At 47.8% G+C, this 21,302-nt stretch overlaps 1 protein-coding gene across 4 annotated transcripts in view; it reads left to right on the top strand.

The window, feature by feature from the left end:
- The window catches only part of MCF2L2 (MCF.2 cell line derived transforming sequence-like 2), a 2,082,183-nt gene that overhangs the window by 1,890,466 nt on the left and 170,415 nt on the right, over nucleotides 1-21,302 (top strand). The window lies entirely within an intron of this gene.

Raw genomic sequence — 21,302 nt, 5'->3', positions numbered from 1 at the left:
GTACCAAATTACGGCGGAAAAAGGCCTCTTGATTAGGCGTCACCCAAATCCCCAAGTACTTAAAGGACTCTTCAGTGATTATCAATGGACAGTCTGCCGGAAGTTGCGGTGGGGGACCCTTGAGGACAAACAAAACAGACTTGGACCAGTTAATGGTATACCCCGAGACCCGTCCAAAAATTTCACAAATATTAAGGAGAACTATGATCGAGAGTCTGGGCAGGGTCAAGTATAAAAGGATATTGTCCGCATATACTGATATACGGTCCTCCCATGTCGCAGTCCAACTGAGTCCCTTTATCATGTGGTCCCACCGGATCCATGCTGCCAGTGGTTCCAGAATCAAAGCAAAGAGCAAGGGTGATAAGGGGCACCCTTGACGTGTGCCGCGACCGAGCGGAAAATTCCTAGAAATATGACCGTTGGCCACTACCTGTGCCAGTGGTTTAGTATAGAGCAGTTGTACCCATGCACAAAATTTGGGTCCCAAGCCAAGATGCCGGAGGACCGCAAATAAATAGGGCCATTCAACCATGTCAAATGCCATTCGGGCATCCAGGGATAGAATAACCGCAGGCTCTGGGAGACTTGGGATCCTTGCCATCACCGCGTGGACTCGTCACAGATTAAGAGCAGTGTTTCTATTTGGCATAAAGCCGGATTGATCCGGGTGGACCAGTGTTTCAAGATGTGGGGTTAGCCGGTTGGCAACCATTTTGGCTAAAATCTTGGCTTCCGCGTTAAGTAATGAGATCGGACGGTATGATGTACACTCGTCCGGGGCTTTGCCAGGTTTCGGTATTGCAACAATTGTGGCTATTCGTTGATCCTGTGGCAATTCCCCCCTACTCAGACTATCTAAAAACATAGCTAAGAGGTGTGGGTCTGTTAGTTCAGATACTCGCTTATATAATTCAATAGGGATCCCGTTAGGTCCCATAGCTTTACCCGATTGCAGGGACTGAACCGCAGCAATGTCTTCGTCCTTTGTAAAATCGGATTCTAAAAGTAAGTCTTCATCCTCCGATAGAGACGGCATTTTTATGTCTTTAATGTAGGTTTGTGCCTCTTCCGTCGTCAAGTGCGAATTAGAGGTGTAAACTTGTTCTTAATAGTCAGCTAAGGTGTCAACAATGTCCACTGGGGTGGTGACAACTACGCCCGTGGGGGTGTGGAGTTGTGCTATCGTCCTCTGGGCCCTCTCCTTCTGATCCAACCAGGCCAAAAGTTTCCCCGCCTTATCCCCTACTTCATAAATAGTGTGGTGCGTGTGTTGGAGCCGCAGTCTAACTTGTTCCCGTTGATGTTCAGTAAACTCGCATTGTTTGAGGCGCAGCTGCTGTGCCGTCTCTACCGTGGGGTCAATGTTGTGCTGTGATTGCAGGATGGCCAGTTCGGTTTCAATCGTTTCTAAGTCACTTTTAGCTGCCCGCCTTGCCCCGTTATCGAGGCTATAGCCTGCCCTCTCAGCACGGTCTTATAAACCTCCCACAGGATGCCTGGTGAGTTTACGGAATCTGCATTTTCTTGAAAGTAGTGCTCCGTGACTGCAATAAGTTCCTTTCGAATTTTAGGGATCTGTAAATAGCCAGGAGAAATTGGAAAGATTAGTTTCCGAGCCTTGACGTGGGAGGTATATGTCATAGCGACCGGTGAGTGGTCAGAGATGCCCTGCGGCTTTATCTCTGTCTCAGTCAAGTGAGGAAGGCTATCTGCAGAGAGGAAAAAATAATCAATACGGGAGAGACTACCGTGAACTCCCGAGTGGAAAGTGTACCCACAGTCACCAGGATGTTTGTATCTCCACCCGTCCGTAAGGCCAAGTGCATCCAAGTAAATGCTTGTTTAAAGCTGCTCTGAGATCACAGAATTCAGTGGATGATTGAATGCATTTTTGCATATCTGGATGGCTTAGAGGTTATGTTTCTCACATTTGCTGTTTTTATTTTTCATAAGTGTTACTGTACTTATTTATTGTATTATTGTACTTATTTATTGTATTATTGTACATAATGTGACACTTTTGTGGTTTCTATGCTAGCCCAATAAGGCTATATTTGATTGATACTCGTGCAGCAGGTGCAGTGCCACAAGGATGTAAAGTGCCCTCTGCACCACAGTTTATAGGTGCCTTTTAATCCCCTACCATCAGATAAATGGACCTATTTCTGTCATTACCTTGGGGCTCAAGGCACACTTACAACGCCACTGGGACATTTTCTAAGCATCCTAAGTGCAATTAAAAAAAAAATCACTTTATTGGCATTTGATTTACGCGTACATCATTACATGGACACATGAGCCATGTTACAGTATTGTGCACATTAATATTACATTTTTTCCAAAGCTGTTCTAAAATGGTTCTGTGTTCTTGGCAAGAACCACGAAGCACACCTCTCCCATCCACCACTCAAAACAAAGCAAAATAAACTGATGTTTATTTATTGGCAAATTTTTTGGGTGAGACCTGCTAGGAAAGTATTACAAGAAATGCGGTTTTGTACCTTGTCCCCCTGTTTACTCTGGGGTCCTAATACCCACCAGACCTAGACATAAAACAGCACTTGTGCGGTGAAATGTGTACATTTAGTCAGTGTTGTAACACTTTCATTTCACCCCACAACAGAAAGAAGTGATCTATGAAAGTAATCCGTCATAGAGCGATGAAGTGGAAGTGACTTAATACGTTTTAGTGATGGACATGGAGTTTATGATAAACAACTATAAAACACAGCGCTGAAAACTAACAAAGCAAACTGTGTCACCTGAGTATCAAATGGGAGCTTTAAAGATTTGCGGGAATTACACTAAAGCAGTTCAAAGTTGTCATTGACACACATCATTACAATATCGAGGTTATTCGCCTTTTACCGAAAACCCTATTAGTTTTAAATGTAAAACCCGAGATTTCCTCAAAAGGACAGACCTCTCTGCTCTTGGCATTTGAGTGTGAAGGCATTTTGTGGCTTGGAAAGATCCATTAAATTGTGTAGATATTTCTCCCACGCTCCCTGGGCTGTACTGTGTCCAATTCATACACGATCTCACGTTCAAGTTGCACCTGTAGGAGATGTTGAATCTTAGTGTGCTGTCTTCTGGTAACAAAGTTGTCTCTTCTTTCCCTTGGTTTGGCAGTGGTTCCCTAAGATGCCATGCACTGCTCTCATGTGGTCTCACCTTGCTCACACTGCCCTTGTTTCTCTTCACATGATGGCTGCCAGTGTTGGCAAGAACAGTAACAAGAGACTCCAGCACTCGTATGCCTCCTACAGCGTTTCTCAGCCTCCCCTGGGGCAGGACTTCTGCCTTCTGCGGGAAGCCCGCACACACACAGTGACTGGACGAGAAGGGCAGAAGGCGGAAGTCCCGCCCCAGGGGAGGCTGTGAAACGCTGTAGGCACGTAGGAGGAGCAGAGGCCGCCGATGCAAGTGAGGGAAGCCCCGCATGACGGAGCCTGGAGCCTGTAGCCCGGTGAGTGTGGCGGGTGGGGCTTAGTTGTAGGGGTGTGTGTGTGTGCCTGCGTGTGTGTGTGTGTGCCTGCGTGTGTGCGCGCGTGTGTGTGTGTGTGTGTGTGTGTGCATGCGTGGGTGTGGCTGTGTGTGTGTGCGCACGCACGATTTAGAGAGGCGAGAGGCTGACTTGGTTTTCACAGTTTCTGGGAAGCGCGTTCACAGACCAGAATCTGCTTGTGCACTGGTCTGTACCACTTGGAAGGAAACACAACCACAATAGGTCTAGCTGGCGACAGCGCTTCGCGCTGCAACGCCAGGCGAGACCTATAAAGGGGATAGTGGGTCCGAAGTTCTAGTCCTTGTGAAAAACAGCAGAAAAGACACTGACGTCAAAGAGGCTGATGTCTAAGATAGCTTTAATAAGAAGCACATGTTTAATAGAGTAACATTCTTCAACATGTGGAACATGTATGAGAGCGGATAAGTTAAGTCCTCATTGCACTTGTTTATAAAGCAATTAAAAAGTGACCAGAAAGAAGCTGGGGTTTAAGGATTTCCCACGTGGCTCGTCCTCACCCAATTCATCAGGGGATCCCACATCTTTTGCTTTTTGGGCAATGACACTACAGTCTAGTTTTGACATATATATCACAGAGTCGAGCCATTCAACGCTGGATGGAGCTACTGCAGCAAACCATTTTCTACAGCTCTCTGTTTGTGCCAACAATATCATATAGAACATTTATTTGTTGGAATCCTTGCTTAAACACACTGTGCATTCCAAGATACCCAAAAAATGAGGCAGGGGCTTACTTTCACATTGGCACCCAAAATGCTCTTCATTATCTTACCAACATTTTCTCAAAACACCTGTATCTTTGGGCATTCCACAAACATATGTATGTCATCTGCTTCCTCCCAATTACATTTAAGATATTTAATTGTGCACCTTTTTTGATATTCTGAAAGATGTCCAGTTTGCTCTCTGGAGGGAATAATTATGGTTTCTCCTAAAAAAAAAAGCGGGCTTCACTTTGTTAAATATTGTGAGCCTTAATACATGCCATAGATTATTTAACTGTGTCCTCGCATCTTATCTCCCCATAGCTGTTCGTGCCATCTGGGGACCGGCCAGAACACCTGCTCCTGCCTGCCGACGCTCTCCTGGCAGCCCCCGGCTAGGGCCTGCCCCTCCATCTTGGGATCTCCTGCGGCGCCATCCGCTGCTCTTGAATGGCCTCCTGCGGCATGTGCGCTGTTCTCTGGGCCGTCCTTGGATTGGGCGGGCTGCTTGCTGGTCTCACTTGCATTGCCCCCGTGTGTCCGCATTGGGGGGGTGGAACCTGCCTGAAACATTGGTGGACAGGCTCAGGGCCTGCCATGTCCTGCGCTCTGGCCCAAGGGGGAGCCCTGGACCTGCCTGAGTGACCCGCTGTTTCCGCCACGTGGTGCCTTGACAGGACGCCTGCACCCGCCTGCCAGCGCTCTCCTGGGTACCCTCGTCCAGGGTCTGCCGGTCCTTACCAACCATCTTGGGGCCTTCTGCGGCATTGCCCGCTGCTCCCGAACGGCCTCATGCAACTGGTACGCTGTTCCCTGGGCTGCCCTGGTGCAAGCGGATTTCCTGGCTGAAAATATGTGCATTGGGCCCCACTCGCTTGCAGTGGAGGGGTGCAACCTGCCTGCGACGTTGGCGGACTGTCTCGGGGACTGCCGCATCCTGCGCCCTGGCCCTTGGAGTAACCCTGAACTTGCCTTAGCCCGTCTGGACTTAGAGCCATGCATAGGAGTTTAGCAGTGATCGGGAGTGAGATTGCACAGCGGGGACTGCTTTCCGTCCCTCCCTCTGTCTTGCTCCCTTGGCCTTGAAGGTTTGAGACCTTGCTTTCTTCTGACGCCGGGCTGCCTCGCTTGCTGCCTCCAAGGGATATACACACTTACCTGTGACCCGTTGCTGCTCATGTGAACATTACCTTCCAACACACAGATGTCCCTTTGCAGCCATCGGCGTTACCTGCCCAGAGTCCTGGCATTGCTTCAATGTCACTCAGGAGCAATTTTAAAGTCTTGTTGCACCTGACTAATTCTACTTCCGTCCCCTCAGCTCTACCCTGGGGCCTGGCTCATGCTCTACAGAGTTCTCACCTGATTTTGCTATGTAACCCCTGCAGGGCCACGCTTGGCTGTGACAGCGCACAGCATACCCTCCCTAGCCTCTCTGATGGTGTGTGTGATGCACTGGGTCGCGACAGACGGTAACTCGCCTCTTTGGACTTTCTTCACAACCACCCTGGAAAGGATTGGCCCAGTTGTTGTGCCTGGCCTATGGCCCCTCCTCCTCACTGTTGAACTCTGCTTGAATTGCGTGGGGAACTACCCTCGTAATCCCTTGGCCTTCACTTGGGCTGAGTGGAGACTGCTTCAGGCCCGCGCAGCTATTGGCATATCTCTGATATTGAACACGCCACACTACTGCGCCCTACTCTCCCATGGGCTGCTTGCTGACCGAGGACCACACTTCTACCATGCCACGGGGCAAACCCAACAGGGATACACCTGCCAATCAATCTAAGGATAATGCTGTCACTTCTCTGTGGCTTAAACCCAGCCCTCCAAACTTGGCCACCTCTGAATCTCCTCTGGCCGCCCCATCTGGTGATCCTTCTGCTGCCCCCCTCACACAGGCCTATATGAACAACTTCCTGCAAGAAATAAGATCTGAAATTGGCTATCTCAAGTCTGAAGTCAAAACCTACCTGCATGACCTTAAACGTAACGTCACCGAGATGGGGGGGTGCATCGATGACCTGGAACTCACGGTGGACTCCCACTCAGAGGACCAGGAAAACTTGTGTTGCAGAATGACTGCTTTGGAGAAACAGCATATCGACCTTTATTTAAAGCATGAAGACTTGGAAAACAGGAGCAGGACACCTTGACATTAGGGGTTTCTCCAGGGGGGCAGAGAGCTCAAACATCATGTTGTTCACGGCTGACCCCTTCCAGGCGATCCGGGGAGATGATGACACCTCCCCCCTGCCCTGCATAGGGCTCATTGAGTGGTTACGGCCCGAGGCATCCGGACTTTGCCCCAGATATTCTCACCTGCGTGCACTTCTTTACTGAAAAAGAAGCTATCCTACAAGCCTCACGTTGCAAAGCAGACCTGACGTTCAAGAGCCACTCCATGCAAGTATTTTAGGATCTCGCCCCAGTAACTTTATGACACTGCAGAGACTTCACGCCTGTCATGGACAAACCCAGCAAAGTTAACGTCATATACCAATGGGGCCATCCCTTTACCCTTATCTTCACGTGGGAGGACAGGCGCCAGGTGGTCCAATCCCTACGCAAGACTAAAAAGCTTGTGAAGCTTCCACCTGACTCTCGTGAATCCAGCCCATCCCGCCGTGCACTTCGCCCCGTGAGGCCATACGCCTGAAACGGTCTACAGTGAAACCTACTAAGCCCAGAGTACACAACAAGGAATGGACCTCTCTTCAAGCCAAGCAGGACATTATCCACCATCCCCTCAACCTGGACGGTGCATCCTCTCCGGCACACTCCACTTCAGCTTCCATCTTATCCAGGTGTTGCTGTGTCCTGGCCCGTGTACTGGCCCTGCTACCTGGTGACTACCTACTCTGGACATTGACACTGCTGCTCTTTGGTCTCTTCTCATACTGTAATACCATGCTGAAGGGGTGCACTCCTAGGGGCTTGTGACTTTGCATCCTGAAGCTCTTGCCTATTTGCAATTTGACGTATGGGGCCCGCGATGGGACTGACAATGGTCCTTCTTTGTTGTGGCTCTTCTGTTCTCAGGGGACTGGATCCAGGCCTGACGACCGCTAGCTGCGGAGGCTGGGATACCAGTGGACTTGTCTATTGTCTTTGCGCCCCCTCACTCTATTTGTCCCACTGAAGAGTGACTTCTCCAAAAGGCTCAAGCTCCGACATGTGGGCCATTCCAGGACGTGAATGGAGCTCTATTTATTTATCTTCTTCTTTCTTCTCCCCTTCTTCTTTTTCCATTCTCGAATGGCCGGGGGTCAAACTATGTGTCCCCTGCAGCCTCTCCCCAGGCTACTTTGTCTTGTGGGGTGATTACCCTTCTTCTCGGGCTTTTGTGTTGCCTTTTGGTCCTCTCTTTCATCACCCTTTCTCTCCTCCCCCATATTGGGCCAATGTCCATTTGTCTACTTTATGTCTCTACCGGTGCCCACAACGGCTGCCCTTTTTGTGCTCAGGAGTGTCACCTGTTTCCTTCCAATTTTTCACATTAGCTGGTTCCCTTAACCCAGACCACGGCTGACACACACTGCATCAAATTCCTCTCCTTAGATGTTTGAGGCCTAAATGCCCCAAACAAGAGATGCCAAATTTGGCGTTATCTCCTTATACACGACCCTGGTGTGATTTTCCTTCAGGAGATCCATCTTTTAAAGTCCGACACACACTGAATGTCCCATCCAAAGTACCTAACACAATATTAGGCATCCTGTACAACTAAAAAGGTTGGGGTTGCAATCATGTGCAAAGTGACTTCTGCTCTAAAGTGTTGCGGGTGGTCCGGGATGGTGAGGGTCGCTTCCTAAAACTCATGGTTCAATGAGACACACACTCTTACACCCTCCTAAACATCTATGCACCTAATCAATCACAAGATGCATACCTTTTGACCATATTGCTTAAACAAGTGGCACAGGAAGGGGGCGATCTGGTAGTGGGGTGATTTTAACCTGGTGTTGGATCCTGACGTGGACCGCACGCTGCCTCTTTTCAGGGCACAGAAGCGATGTCAGCTGCTTTAAATAGGGACTTTACAGGCCTCACGGATGTCTAGCACTTTAGGGTTCCTGACACACATGACTATTCTTTCTATTCACATGTTCACCACTCATATTCTTTCACTTATTATTTTTTCCTCTCACATGCACTGCTGAAGGGCCTAGAGTCTGTCTACATTTACAACATGTTCCTCTCTGACCATGGTCATTTGGAATTGATATTACGGTGTTGGGGCCCCTCATGGCGATCCGGCCCTCGGTGGTGGTTTCCCCCTCACCTGTTGAGAGACCCCATCAATAGGGCCAAGATACTGAAAGAGATCTCAGCTTATTTTGAGTCCAACGCCCTTCCTGAAACCTCACCCTTTACTCCTTGGGATGCCACCAAGGCGACAATTCAAGGTGTCATTATGTCTGTCACTATTGCCCGTACACAAGAAGCCAGATTGGTGGAATCCGGCCTGACTAAGGATATTAAAGCTTTTGAGCGACAGGACCATTCGGCCCCTTCTTGACACCATAAACTACAACTGACCCTGCTTCGGGGCCAACTGAGGGCTCACCAAACGGACAAAGCAGAAAGATCCTTCCTCGCTTTAAAGCAGAGATATTATGAGGGGGTAATAAGTTGGGCTCCATCCTTGCGCGTCGGCTTCACCATAGATGGCATGGGCCCACATATCCAAATTAAACTTGCAGATGATACATGGGCAGTCTCTGAGCAAGATAAGCAATATGCGTTTCACTCTTTCTACACTGCCCTTTATGAGGGAGAAAGCTCTTCCTGGGATGACATTGATTAATTCCTAGACTCTTGCCCATGGACACCCCTTAACTCCCAACATACGCAGCTCTTAGAGGCCCCTATTACTGTGGCCAAGTACAAGCAAATAAGGCACCCTCTGCGATCTCCCGGTGGGTAAAACCCTAGGGCCGGATGGCCTCCCGGTTTCCTTTTATTATATGTTTCTCTCTCAATTCCAAGACATTTTATTACAGCTTTTTAACTCGTTCACTGAAGTCACGGGCCTTACTCCCACTATGTCTGCTGCTGATATAGTGCTCATCCCTAAGCCTGGCAAGGACCTCTTCCTGTGCACTTCTTACCGTCCCATAGCATTGCTAAACACAGATGTAAAGATGTACACTAAGATCTTGGCGAACCACCTGGACCCGAACCTCCCGGCCTAATTGACAAAGACCAGGTCAGCCTTATCTGTCATCGACAGGGTGCTGACAATGTTTGCTAAATAACCCACTTAGTTGAGAAGGTTCATCGCCGGGACATCTCAGCTTGCCTTTTTTCCCTAGACATGGAAAAAGCCTTTGACTGCATTAGTTGGGCCTTCTTACGTGCAATCTTACTGAAAATTGGTCTAGGGCCGGGCACGACCTCTCTTATTATGGAATCTTATACCTCCCCCCACAGCGCAGATTCGGATCAATGCCCTACTCTCCCAATCCATCCACGTGACGAGGAGCACCAGACAGGGCTGCACGCTTTCGCCCCTGCTCTGTGCCCTGGTGGTTGAACCCTTGGCAATAGCTATGCGCCAGGCGGCGGAGGATGCTGTAGGGATTCCTTTTGGTGGCCAAAACCATAAGATTGCTCTCTTCGCTGACAACCTTTTGCTTATTCTGGCCAGGTCTGCGTTCTCTCTCCCAGAAGCTCTCAGATTTTAAAATGAATATTGCCAAATCACAAGCATTACATTTGGCAATCCCTCAGAAAGACATGCTGGTTTGGAATCACTCGCCTTTTTTCAATAGGTCCCTCGCTCGCTTCGCTATCTGGGCTTGAACCTAACTCCGTCTTCGACACCTTGGACCCATGCCAACTGGTTGGAATATAGAAGGTCCATCTTGGAGGACCTGCGCAGGTGGAAGCCTTTCCAACCGTCTTGGCTTGGCCAGCTTAACGCAAATAAAATGTCCATTCTGCCAAATAATCTTGTATTTGTTTGCGACACTGCCCACCCCTATCCCTGCAGATGCTATCCTTCACCTTCAGCGTGAGATACACACCTTTATCTGGGGTGGGAAATGCCAAAGGTTTTCCAGTAAGATCATTATGCTTCCTAGAGACCGGGAGGACTTGCGTGGCCTAATCTTTTGGAGTACTATTTGGTGTCACACCTCTGTTATGTCTCTGAGTGGGTCAACTGGGAAAGTGAAAAGCACTGGTTCCACATGGGGCGAGCGGTGGCATGTTGGCCTCTTTGGGACCTGGTCGGGCTCCCGAAGCATCTTAGGCCCCGCAGTGCATATATTACCACCCCCACTAGGACAGTTCTCGAAATTTGGGACACGATAGTGACTTCATGGGGTCTCATTACCTTTCCTTCCCCTAATACTCCCCTGGCTAATAATCCAGATTTCCCTCCTGCCTTACAACAGCATTCGTTCCCCGCTTGGGGGGAGGGTGAATGTCGTACAATCAAAGATCGTTTCGAGGGGGGCACATTTAAAACTATTGATTAATGCAAAGTGGACTTTCATCTTCCATACTCCCTTTGGTTGCAATATTATCAATTGAGACACTGACTGCTTCAACCCTCCAACACTCAGGGGGCAACACAGCATCTCACCCCCTTCAAGACATAATTGAGGTCCTTTGATAGCACACAGGGTTTGGTCTCGCGCACATACCAAGTGCTACAACACTCTGCCCCTGTTCTTTCACATACCTATCAAGCACAGTGGCATGCAGACTCTACAGAGGGCATCTCTTTGAAACAATGAGAGAAACTATGGTGTGACATTCCTAGGATATACTAGAGCATAGCCCAGTGTGAAACTTCCCATAAACTATGACTAGGTGGTATTACACACTGTAACGCTTACAGAGAATGTTCTCCACTTCCTTCCCCCACTGCTGGCTCTGCCACACAGCGACCGGCGACTTCTTTCATATTTGGTGGTCTTGCCCCCTACTAACCCTATACTGGAAGGAAATCCTGAGAATGGTATGGGTACCATATATTTCCCTCTCCCAAACTCATATAACATTATCATCCTTGGCATCTGGCCCTGAACACTCACTGCTAAGACTTACTCTGAATAGCACCTCATAGCTCAGATTTCTGATAGATACATCTGCCGTGTGGATTCCTCACCTTGTGAATACCCCTTGCGTCAGCAACATTCGGAAATTCTTTTTTCGTAGCCTCGCGCCGACGTGGACTCCTGACGTCATAGAGACACGACCTCGCTCGCGACTCCGCTGACGTCACCGACGCCTATAATAGGCCCACGCCGGCGTGATGACATCAGTTCCCTTTTTTTCCGCGTCGTCGACGCTAACTGTTTCGGGATACTCTGTAGCCTTAGTACATTGTTACTTCGTTTCTTCGTTTTCTCCAATTCTCAGATATTGTCATGTCGACAAAGAAGACCGGTTTTAAGCCTTGCAGAGAATGCGGGAAGATGATGTCCGTTACGGACCCTCATCAAGACTGTATCTGGTGTTTAAGCTCGGATCATGACGTCGATGATTGTTCATCTTGTCAAAAGATGAATCCGAAGGCTCTTCGTGAGAGGGAATCTAAACTTCTTGTTGCCAAACTTAAAGCAAGTAAGGTTAAAAGATCCTCAATGCATCCGAAGAAGTCGAGGTCGAGATCCAGGTCAAGGTCTCGAGAGGCGTCGGCCTCGAAGTCATCATCCGGTCATGCTTCCGGTTCCCGCAAGAAGCATAAGAAGAGGAGACACGGATCACGTCATCATTCCAGATCAAAGTCTCCCAAAAGGATGAAGTCGAAAGTGATTCCTCCTCATGAGTCGGTAGGTGAGGCTTCACCTTCGGAGTCGGTGGTCCATTCTCCGACTCCAGTTCCAGATCCGACGCCGACTCCGTCTCCGGCTCCGTCTCCGGCTCCGTCTCCGGCTCCATCTCCGGCTCCATCTCTGGCTCCATCTCCGGCTCCGGAAGACACCGATGGAGTTCCTGTTGAGGAAGGGGCTTCGAATCCTGTTGAGGAAACAGATTCTAATGTACCTCGAGGTCAGCCTGAGCATCCACCATTTCCGACTCCAGGTCAGGACCCTTCTGCGTTTTTAAACGCGATGTATGGTGTTTTCTCGAGGTCGTGGTACCCCTCTGGAGCACCTTCGGGTCCCATGGGTCCAATGGCTTTCAATTTGGGTGTTCCACACTCATATGTTCCGGCACCCTTCATGCCGTATATGCCGGCTCCGACTCCGTTGTGGCAGTACCAAGCTCCACCGCGGTCGACGCCGGTGTCGACGCCGGCTCGGCCGAAGTCGGCGACTCCGGTCCCGGCGTCATCGACTCCCTTGGATTCTATGGGGCAGCCTTCCAAGCCCTCGGATTCGATTCCGAAGTCGGCTCTGGCGCCGTCGAATTCGGCGTTGGATTCGGCTGCACTTCGAGTCAAAATGAGATCTCGTAGAGAGGCTCAACGGCTTCGGGAGGAGCAGAGAGTTAATGATTCATCTTCTGAGGTGGAGGAAGGTGAACTGGAAGGGGATTGTTTCGAAGACCTGGCGGATGCTAGTGGTCTTGAGTTTTCTCCGGAGTGGTCTTTGCCTTCTGGACCTGATGCTCCCTCCAGAGATGTTCAACCTTATCATGTTGTCATGAAGAAGGCAGCAGGACTTTTAGGTCTGACTTTGCCCTCTGTCGAGTTTAAATCGAATTTGTTGACAGAGGTTCTCCATTCTCCTAGTTCTTCAGTGGAACCTTTGCTCCCATTTAACGATGCCTTAAAGGATCCTATAATGGAAGTTTGGAAAAAGCCTTTTTCTGCTCCTGCCGTTGCAAAAAGTGTGGCTAGGAGGTATAGAGTGGCTCCTGAGGATCCTGCTTTCTTATCTTCGCATCCTTCCCCTGAAAGTTTGGTGATTCAGGCTGCTTGCTCTAAGAAGTCTGTTGGGGCTTTTCCGCAGGTGCCTGGCGACAAAGAAGCCAAGAAACAAGATCAGATTGCGAAGAAGATTTTTTCTTCATCCAGCATGGCTTTGAAGTCTTCTAACGCCACTTGCCTCATGGGAAGATACATCCATGCTCTTATGGACTCTATAAGTTCTTTGGTCCCTAAGGTTCCTGAGGCTAGTAGAAAGGACTTTGAAGAGGCTTTATCTGACATTCAGGCAGCGGCTCGTCAGGTCATCCAAAGTGGACTTGATACAACAGATTCTGTGGCAAGGATCATGGGCACGGCGGTTGCCACGAGGCGTTCAGCCTGGTTGAAGTCATCTGACTTTTCGGCTGAAGTGCAGTCTGCATTATTGGATTTGCCTTTCGATGGCGAGGGGCTTTTTGGGAAGAAGGCAGACACAGCCTTGGAGAGATTCAAGGACAGCAGGGCAACTGCTAGATCTCTTGGCCTTCAGGTCAGGGGTTCTACGACCAGAAAGTTTAGAGGGTTTGGTCGCTCTTCCTTTCGGTCGTATAGACCCGCTCAGCAGCAGCAGCAACAACAGCAGCAGCAGAATACCTTGTATAGGTCTTACAGAGGGAAACAGAGGTCACGTCCTCGAGGTCGTCAGGTCTCTTCCTCCTCCACCTCCTCCAACCCCCCAGCCACAGAAAAGCAGCCCTAGATCCACCATTCAGGATCATGTGGGTCCAGTGGGGGGTCGGCTTACCTACTTTCTACGAGATTGGGAATCGGTTACATCAGATCTTTGGGTTCTCAATCTCGTAGAAAATGGGTATGCCCTTCCCTTTCGGGAATTCCCTCCCAATTACCCTCCTTGCCAGGGATATTGCTCAGAGGAACATCTGTTACTCCTACAGGAGGAAGTCCAAACACTTTTGAGAAAAGGTGCGATAGAGGTGGTTCCAGAGCAGGAAAGGGGTCAGGGATGCTACTCCCGGTATTTCCTGATTCCCAAGAAGGATGGCAGGCTTCGTCCGATCCTGGATCTCAGGATCTTTAATTTTTATCTGAAGCAGGAGAAATTCAAGATGCTCACCCTTGCTCAGGTTCTTCAGGCTCTGCTGGAAGAAGACTGGATGGTGTCACTCGACTTGCAGGATGCATACTTTCACATCCCAATCCTGAAGTCGCACAGGAGGTATCTCCGTTTTACGGTTGGATCACAACACTACCAGTTTGCGGTCCTTCCGTTTGGACTTACTACTGCACCTCGGGTCTTCACCAAGGTGATGGCAGTGGTGGCGGCGCATCTCAGAAGATCGGGGATTCTGGTATTCCCGTATCTGGACGATTGGCTGATCAAAGCGGAGTCGTCAGAGGTTGTGCTTCATCATCTGCAGGAGACAACCCAGTTGTTGTACAGGTTGGGTTTTTCAATAAATGTACCCAAGTCTCACCTGGTGCCCTCCCAGCGCAACCTGTTCATAGGTGCAGTACTGGACACAACCGTATGTCGTGCATTCCCTCCCCCTCAAAGGATTCGCGACATACGGGAGATGATTCCTTTATTTTACAATGGAGCGGTTGTTCCAGTCCTGAAGGTCCTTCGCCTGCTCGGTCTGATGGCTTCATGCATTCTGTTGGTCAACCATGCACGCTGGCACATGAGGGCGCTCCAGTGGTGCCTCTGCAAGCAGTGGTATCAGCACAACGGAGATCTCAGGGAGTCAGTGAGGATCTCCAGAGAAGCTGCGGCGGATCTGTCTTGGTGGGGCGTGGAAGGCAATCTGTCCCAAGGAAAGCCTTTTCAACTTCCCCCATCGGTGGCCACGGTGATATCGGATGCATCCACTCTCGGGTGGGGTGCTCATCTGGGGGATCTGGAGGTCAAGGGCCTTTGGTCTCCAGAGGAAAGGTTGCTTCACATCAACCTTCTAGAATTGCGGGCGATACGTTTGGCGCTCAAGGCCTTCCTCCCTTCCCTTCGCGGTCGGTCGGTTCAAGTCCTGACGGACAACACGACCGCGATGTGGTACATCAACAAGCAGGGAGGAGTAGGGTCGCAGTGTCTCTGCAGAGAGGCTCTGCGTCTCTGGTCCTGGGATCAGGACCATCAGATTTGTCTGATGGCAAATCATCTGGCCGGGGTGTTGAACGTTCGTGCAGACAGTCTCAGTCGGCAGTTCTCTGCCGACCACGAGTGGAGGCTTCACCCGGAGGTTGTTCACGACATCTTTCAGATGTGGGGGACTCCTCGGGTGGACCTGTTCGCCACTCACGAGAATGCGCACTGCCTGTCTTTCTGCAGTCTCCAGTATCCGATGCAAGGAGCCTTGGGGGACGCGTTTCAGTTGAGTTGGAAAGGTCAACTCCTTTACGCGTTTCCCCCCATACCTTTGATTCCTCGGGTTCTGAGGAAGATTCGCCAAGACCGGGCCCAAGTCATATTGGTCGCCCCGGATTGGCCAAGAAGGGTGTGGTATACAGATCTACTCCACCTCTCCTCTCACCCGCCGCTCCGTCTCCCTCACAGGGCAGACCTCCTCTCTCAGATGGAGGGGCAGGTTCTACACCCCCACCTCCAGACATTGCACCTTCATGCCTGGAGATTGAGCGGGGCAACCTGATTTCCTTTTCCCTCCCGCCTGACGTTGTGGATGTTATCTTGTCAGCCAGGCGTGACTCCACTAAGTCCATCTATTCTTATAGATGGTCGAAATTTGTCACGTGGTGTGGGGAAAGGTCTGTTGATCCTTTGAAGGCCCATTTGTCTAATGTTCTCCAGTTTGCCCTTTCTCTGGCGCGGCAGGGTCTTGCCGTTGCTACAGTGAAGGGCTATCTTTCTGCGCTGTCAGCTTTTCTCTGTTTGCCTGACCAGCCTTCTCTTTTTAAGTCACCTGTGGTTTTAAGGTTTTTAAAGGGCCTTATTAATAAGTTTCCTCCTGTCCCTTTTATTGTGCCTCAGTGGGACTTGAATCTGGTCTTGACCTTTTTGATGGGTGCTCCTTTCGAGCCTCTCCACAATTGTCCCTTGAGGCTTCTTACCCTTAAGACGGTCTTCCTCGTGGCAATAACCTCGGCAAGAAGGGTAAGTGAGCTTCAAGCTCTTTGTCACAAGCCCCCTTTCTTGTCCATACATGCTGATCGAATGGTTCTCAGGACCAGGGCTGCTTTTCTGCCTAAGGTGGTAACTCCCTTCCACCTAGGACAGTCCATTACTTTACCTTCCTTCTATCCTCCCCCTCACCCTTCTAAGGAGGAAGAGAGACTGCACCGTCTGGATCCTAAGAGGGCGGTGTCCTTTTACTTGGACAGATCCAAGGACTTTCGTTTGGAAGACCAGCTCTTCGTTGGGTTTGCTGGCTGCAAGAAAGGAAGAGCGGTCCATAAAAGAACTTTATCGAGATGGATCGTCCTCTGCATAAAGATCTGCTACTCTTTGGCCGGTAAGGAACCACCAGAGGGTATAAGGGCTCATTCAACTAGAGCTAAATCTTCGACCTCTGCATTGGCTAGAGGTGTGCCTGTAGAGGATATTTGTAGAGCGGCAACTTGGTCTTCCCTCCACACTTTCGCGAAGCATTACTGCTTGGATTCCGAGGTGAGGAGGGATGGTCATTTTGCACGCTCTGTCCTTCAGGATTTCCTGGTTTAGAAGAGTGGACACCCTCCTCCGGGAGTGGGGACTGCTGTGGGACTCTATTCACAAGGTGAGGAATCCACACGGCAGATGTATCTATCAGAAGAACAAGTTACTTACCTTCGGTAACGCTTTTTCTGGTAGATACAATATCTGCCTGTGGATTCCTCACTGACCCACCCACCTCCCCGTTTGTCCACTCTTCTTTGCCAGAGTCACTGTAATGTAATGTATATATATATTTTGTTGTCAAGGAAATGTTCCAATTTCTTTCCTGCTTTTGCTTAACACTGTGTGTTTTGCCTTGATTATGGTGTACTGTGTATACTTGTATATTTCTACTGTCATTGGTCCGTCCGTGTGCCTCGATGGCACGGAAAAAGGGGTGGAACTGATGTCATCACGCCGGCGTGGGCCTATTATAGGCGACGGTGACGTCAGCGGAGTCGCGAGCGAGCTCGTGTCTCTATGACGTCAGGAGTCCACGTCGGCGCGAGGCTACGAAAAAAGAATTTCCGAATGTTGCTGACGCAAGGGGTATTCACAAGGTGAGGAATCCACAGGCAGATATTGTATCTACCAGAAAAAGCGTTACCGAAGGTAAGTAACTTGTTCGTTAGGTGTAGCTAAACAGTTACTTGCCCTGCATTGGAAAAAACCTTCCGCACTGCCAATTGCCCGGTGGTTCACACTTCTTTGGCATGTCATTGCTATGGAACTCTTATCACATAGGATATCACACACTGAGTCCAAGTTTGCTCGTATCTGGTAGCCACTAATTGACTATTCCTCAAATATGAAATATTCTTATTTTACACCACCCTGGCTCAAGGCCCTCCAACTTTTTGACCCACCCCCCAACCCCTCCCCGGACTCTGGAGCCCACACCCAATGGAGGGAGGACCAGCCTTTTACCGCAGGAGCCCCGGCCGCCTCCCTGTAGTTCTCTGCAAATTCCACCCTTTGGCTCGCTTAGGACACCCTCTTACTTTTAGCCATTCTTAGATTGCACATGTCCCAGACTGTTACACCCTCAACCTAACCTTTTCCCTTCCCCTTCTCCCTTATATTTCTCTATTTTTGGCATATTCCCTTGATATTTTCAGATTTTTGACGTATGCTTCTTTTGCATAGCTTGGCACAATGCTGTGGTGTTTTGTTAAGGTGGATGCCCATTGCATGCCTCTTATTGTATTCCATTCCCATGCCTTTTTGACATTCTTTAATCAAAAAACAGATAAAAAGTGAAACAAAGGAAACCCCTTTGATCCCCATGAAGTTGAGTTCCTATTACCTGATTCAACCCCCCAGCGAGTACTTTGGCAAAGATTTTTTTATCACTGTTTAGTAGGGATATAGATCTATATGATTCACAATTTGCTGTGTTCTTCCCTGGCTTAAAAATTAAGGTGATAGTGGCTTCCTTCCAGGTTGGTGGAAGATTGTTCCCTTTCTCAAATATTCCCCCAAATAAATTTGTCATTATTGTCAATATTATGTCCTCAAATACGTTGTATATTTCCACTGGAAGCCCATCTGGGCCCGCTGCTTTCCCTTTCTTACTAGCCCTTGTGGTGTACTAACTTCAGATTGTTTGATAGTGGTATTGAAATCCCCCTTTTCTTCCTCACTAAGTTTACTTAGTAGCCCAAGGCCAGCCCATTCATTAATCAGCTCCTTCGGTATTACCATATCTTCTGTATATAGATCCCTAAAAAACTGAGGAAGGCCTTTTCAATATCCTCTTTGCTGTTCAGTGTGTGAGTAGATATACTCTCTTAAATTTCCCTGACTGTGTTTTTGACTTGATCAGTTTTAATTTTTCAGGCCAGCATTCTCCTACAATCCTCCCCGCACGCAAAGGGGCTGCCTTACAGGCGACACACCCATACCATATGTGGAGGGGTAGTTCCTATATTACATTTAAAGAACTCTTTGACCTCTGCCCAAATATCTTTTAGCACTTCTTGGTCCAACAAGAGTGAATGATCCAGGGTCGAGCTCATAACTTTGAACTTAACACTGGGATTAATTTGTAATAGTACTGCGTAATGAAAGATGTGCAGGCATATGCTTAAGTTCCAGGACCTGGTCCATTATTGTCTGATCTATTTGAAAAAAATCTATCCTGGAATAATGTAGCTGCGACCAGTTCTGACACTTTCTCTCCATACATCCCAGAGGCCTAATTAGGCCTCCTTGAATCTGGCTCCTTCTTTAAAAAAGAATCACATGTCCTATGATCACATCTGTTTGTGTTTTGCCTGGTATTCCTGGTAAGATACTGGTGTGCGTTTGAAGAAAATCAAGTATCCCTTTGGTCACGGGTACCCCGCAACAGCGGGAAATACGGCAGTTTGCCTGATGTTAATTAGGACAAATATTAAAGTGACCAAAAAGCATCTATTGCGAGATGGAATCCCATCTTAAACAAATGTTCTTTGGATCTAATCAATTTGACAGTTGCAAAACTAGTCAGTATTTTGGATAACCCTGAGACAGATGTCAAAAATCTCAAAGAAGAAATACAAGCATGCACAAAAATGATGATTCTTGAGGACATTAATATCAACCCAACGGCCTAAAAGAAAGAGATTGAGACTGGGAAGCTCTAAAAAATCTGAAGATATACACTAGACTACAAAATGTGTATTGTCTATACCTGCCAGTAATATTATGGGAATGAAAAATCCGCAGTACAAGCCAAACAGAAACTAGTGGTGGTGAAGAAGCATCCAAAAGAAGTGAGGAATCTTCCAGTTTCAACAGCACACTTACCATGACAAACGGGAAAGCCAGAGAAGACGCTAGTAGAGATGCAGTACCAAGCGTCGACAAACCTGATAATGAGACCAATATCCATAACACTAGTACGACTATTCTAACAACAAGAAATGACTTGATACAATTTCAAGAGCAATCATGCACCAACAGATCATTTATGCCTTTTTTGTTTAGAACAGGTACCGAATGCAAAAGACTCACCAGACAACGAATGGGGAAGACATTTGCAGAGGGAAATGAGAAACTTGTAATAAAATATATCAAGCACTTAACTAACTCAGTTGCAGAAAAAACTTTTACAAAAGCCACTTCCCTCATTCCTTCTAAAGACTTGTCATTATACAGTACTGAGCTTAAGCTGCACAAATTCATGTAAAACTTGATATTGAGATAATGTGTTTCCACCTTAACTTCTCGAGGTCAGCAGCCAAGGGCCACCTTACATTGAATTCAAACCTTCTACTTCATTTGAAGCACTGGCCATCTCTTTGACAATTCAGTTAAAATGCTTTTAAAAGACCCCCTCATTCAATATAGCAAAAATTATATAAATATATCAACCAATGCTTGGAAATGCCTCCTTATGCACACTATGACAGTATGATCTTTTTAAGCAGCAGGTAAAGGACGGGCTATTATAATCATGCATATTAACTACTATAATAATTTAATTACCCTGGATCTTGTAGATGTCACATTAATTATTTTTTCCACCGAGCCTACATGTGAGTAAAAAGTACTCTATTGTAGAGCCTTACAAAATGATTGGTTAAATACATTAAGTCATATCTGACTCAGTCTTATTCTAGAGCACATATCGACTATATGCTACCAAATATCCACCAACATTTGGTACATCCTCCTGGGAGACCTATCTGTACAGCTAATGGATCTCTACATGAACCTCTCGGAAAATATGTAGCATTTGTTCTCCAAACCAATGCAAAAGATACCCAAACATATGTGAAAGACATCTTTGATTTCTTCTTCAAAATGGAAGAAATTTAAATAGAGAAGTTCTCAGACAGCTGGTTGTCTAATATGGATACAACTTTACTACATTTGTCAATTCTCCATCAGGATGGAGTAGAAGCCATGGAAAACTATTTAATAAGAGCAGGAAATCTAGACAGATGAGTCATTTATGTTGGATTTGATTAGCTACATTCTGTATCATAATCCCTTTAAAGCTCTTGACAAGTTTCTACGTCCAATCCAAACAACTGGAACATCCATGGGCTCATCAGCTGCCATGGCATATGCAAATACTTACAGGTACAAGTAAACCCACATACTGAATAATGATCAGCGGAAACATCCTGACTTTGTTAAGGTTTATTGATGGTCTCTTTGTTATTTGGAAAGGCACTAGGGAAGATTTAGAAAGAAATATTCACAGCTTGATTATGAAGCATGAAAGGTGCATTTTACGTGCACCATTAAAAAAACAGATACAATTTTTAGATGTGCAAGTGCTATTAATACCAAATGAGTGGTACACAGCATTCTACACTGATAGAAATGATTTGGAACATGAAAAAAGCGTTCATATATGTAGTTCTAGTATCTCTAAAGTGTGAGCCTAATAGAGGGTTTGTTGTTACAGATCCTAGGCGCTTAGGCATGGGTTTGTATGTATGATGTTACCAGTTAAATCCTTAACAAACATTTGTTTATGATGACTAGATAACAGAGCGTTGCTTTGAGTTAGGTACAAAAGGCACTACAACAAAGGTATTAAATAGGAACATGGTGCTAAGTATGTATGTCTCCAGGTTGATGATTTACAGC

The sequence above is a fragment of the Lissotriton helveticus genome, chromosome 11 (genome assembly GCF_964261635.1).
Source record: "Lissotriton helveticus chromosome 11, aLisHel1.1, whole genome shotgun sequence".
NCBI lineage: Eukaryota > Metazoa > Chordata > Amphibia > Caudata > Salamandridae > Lissotriton > Lissotriton helveticus.
This window is presented reverse-complemented; position numbering and strand designations above follow the sequence as displayed.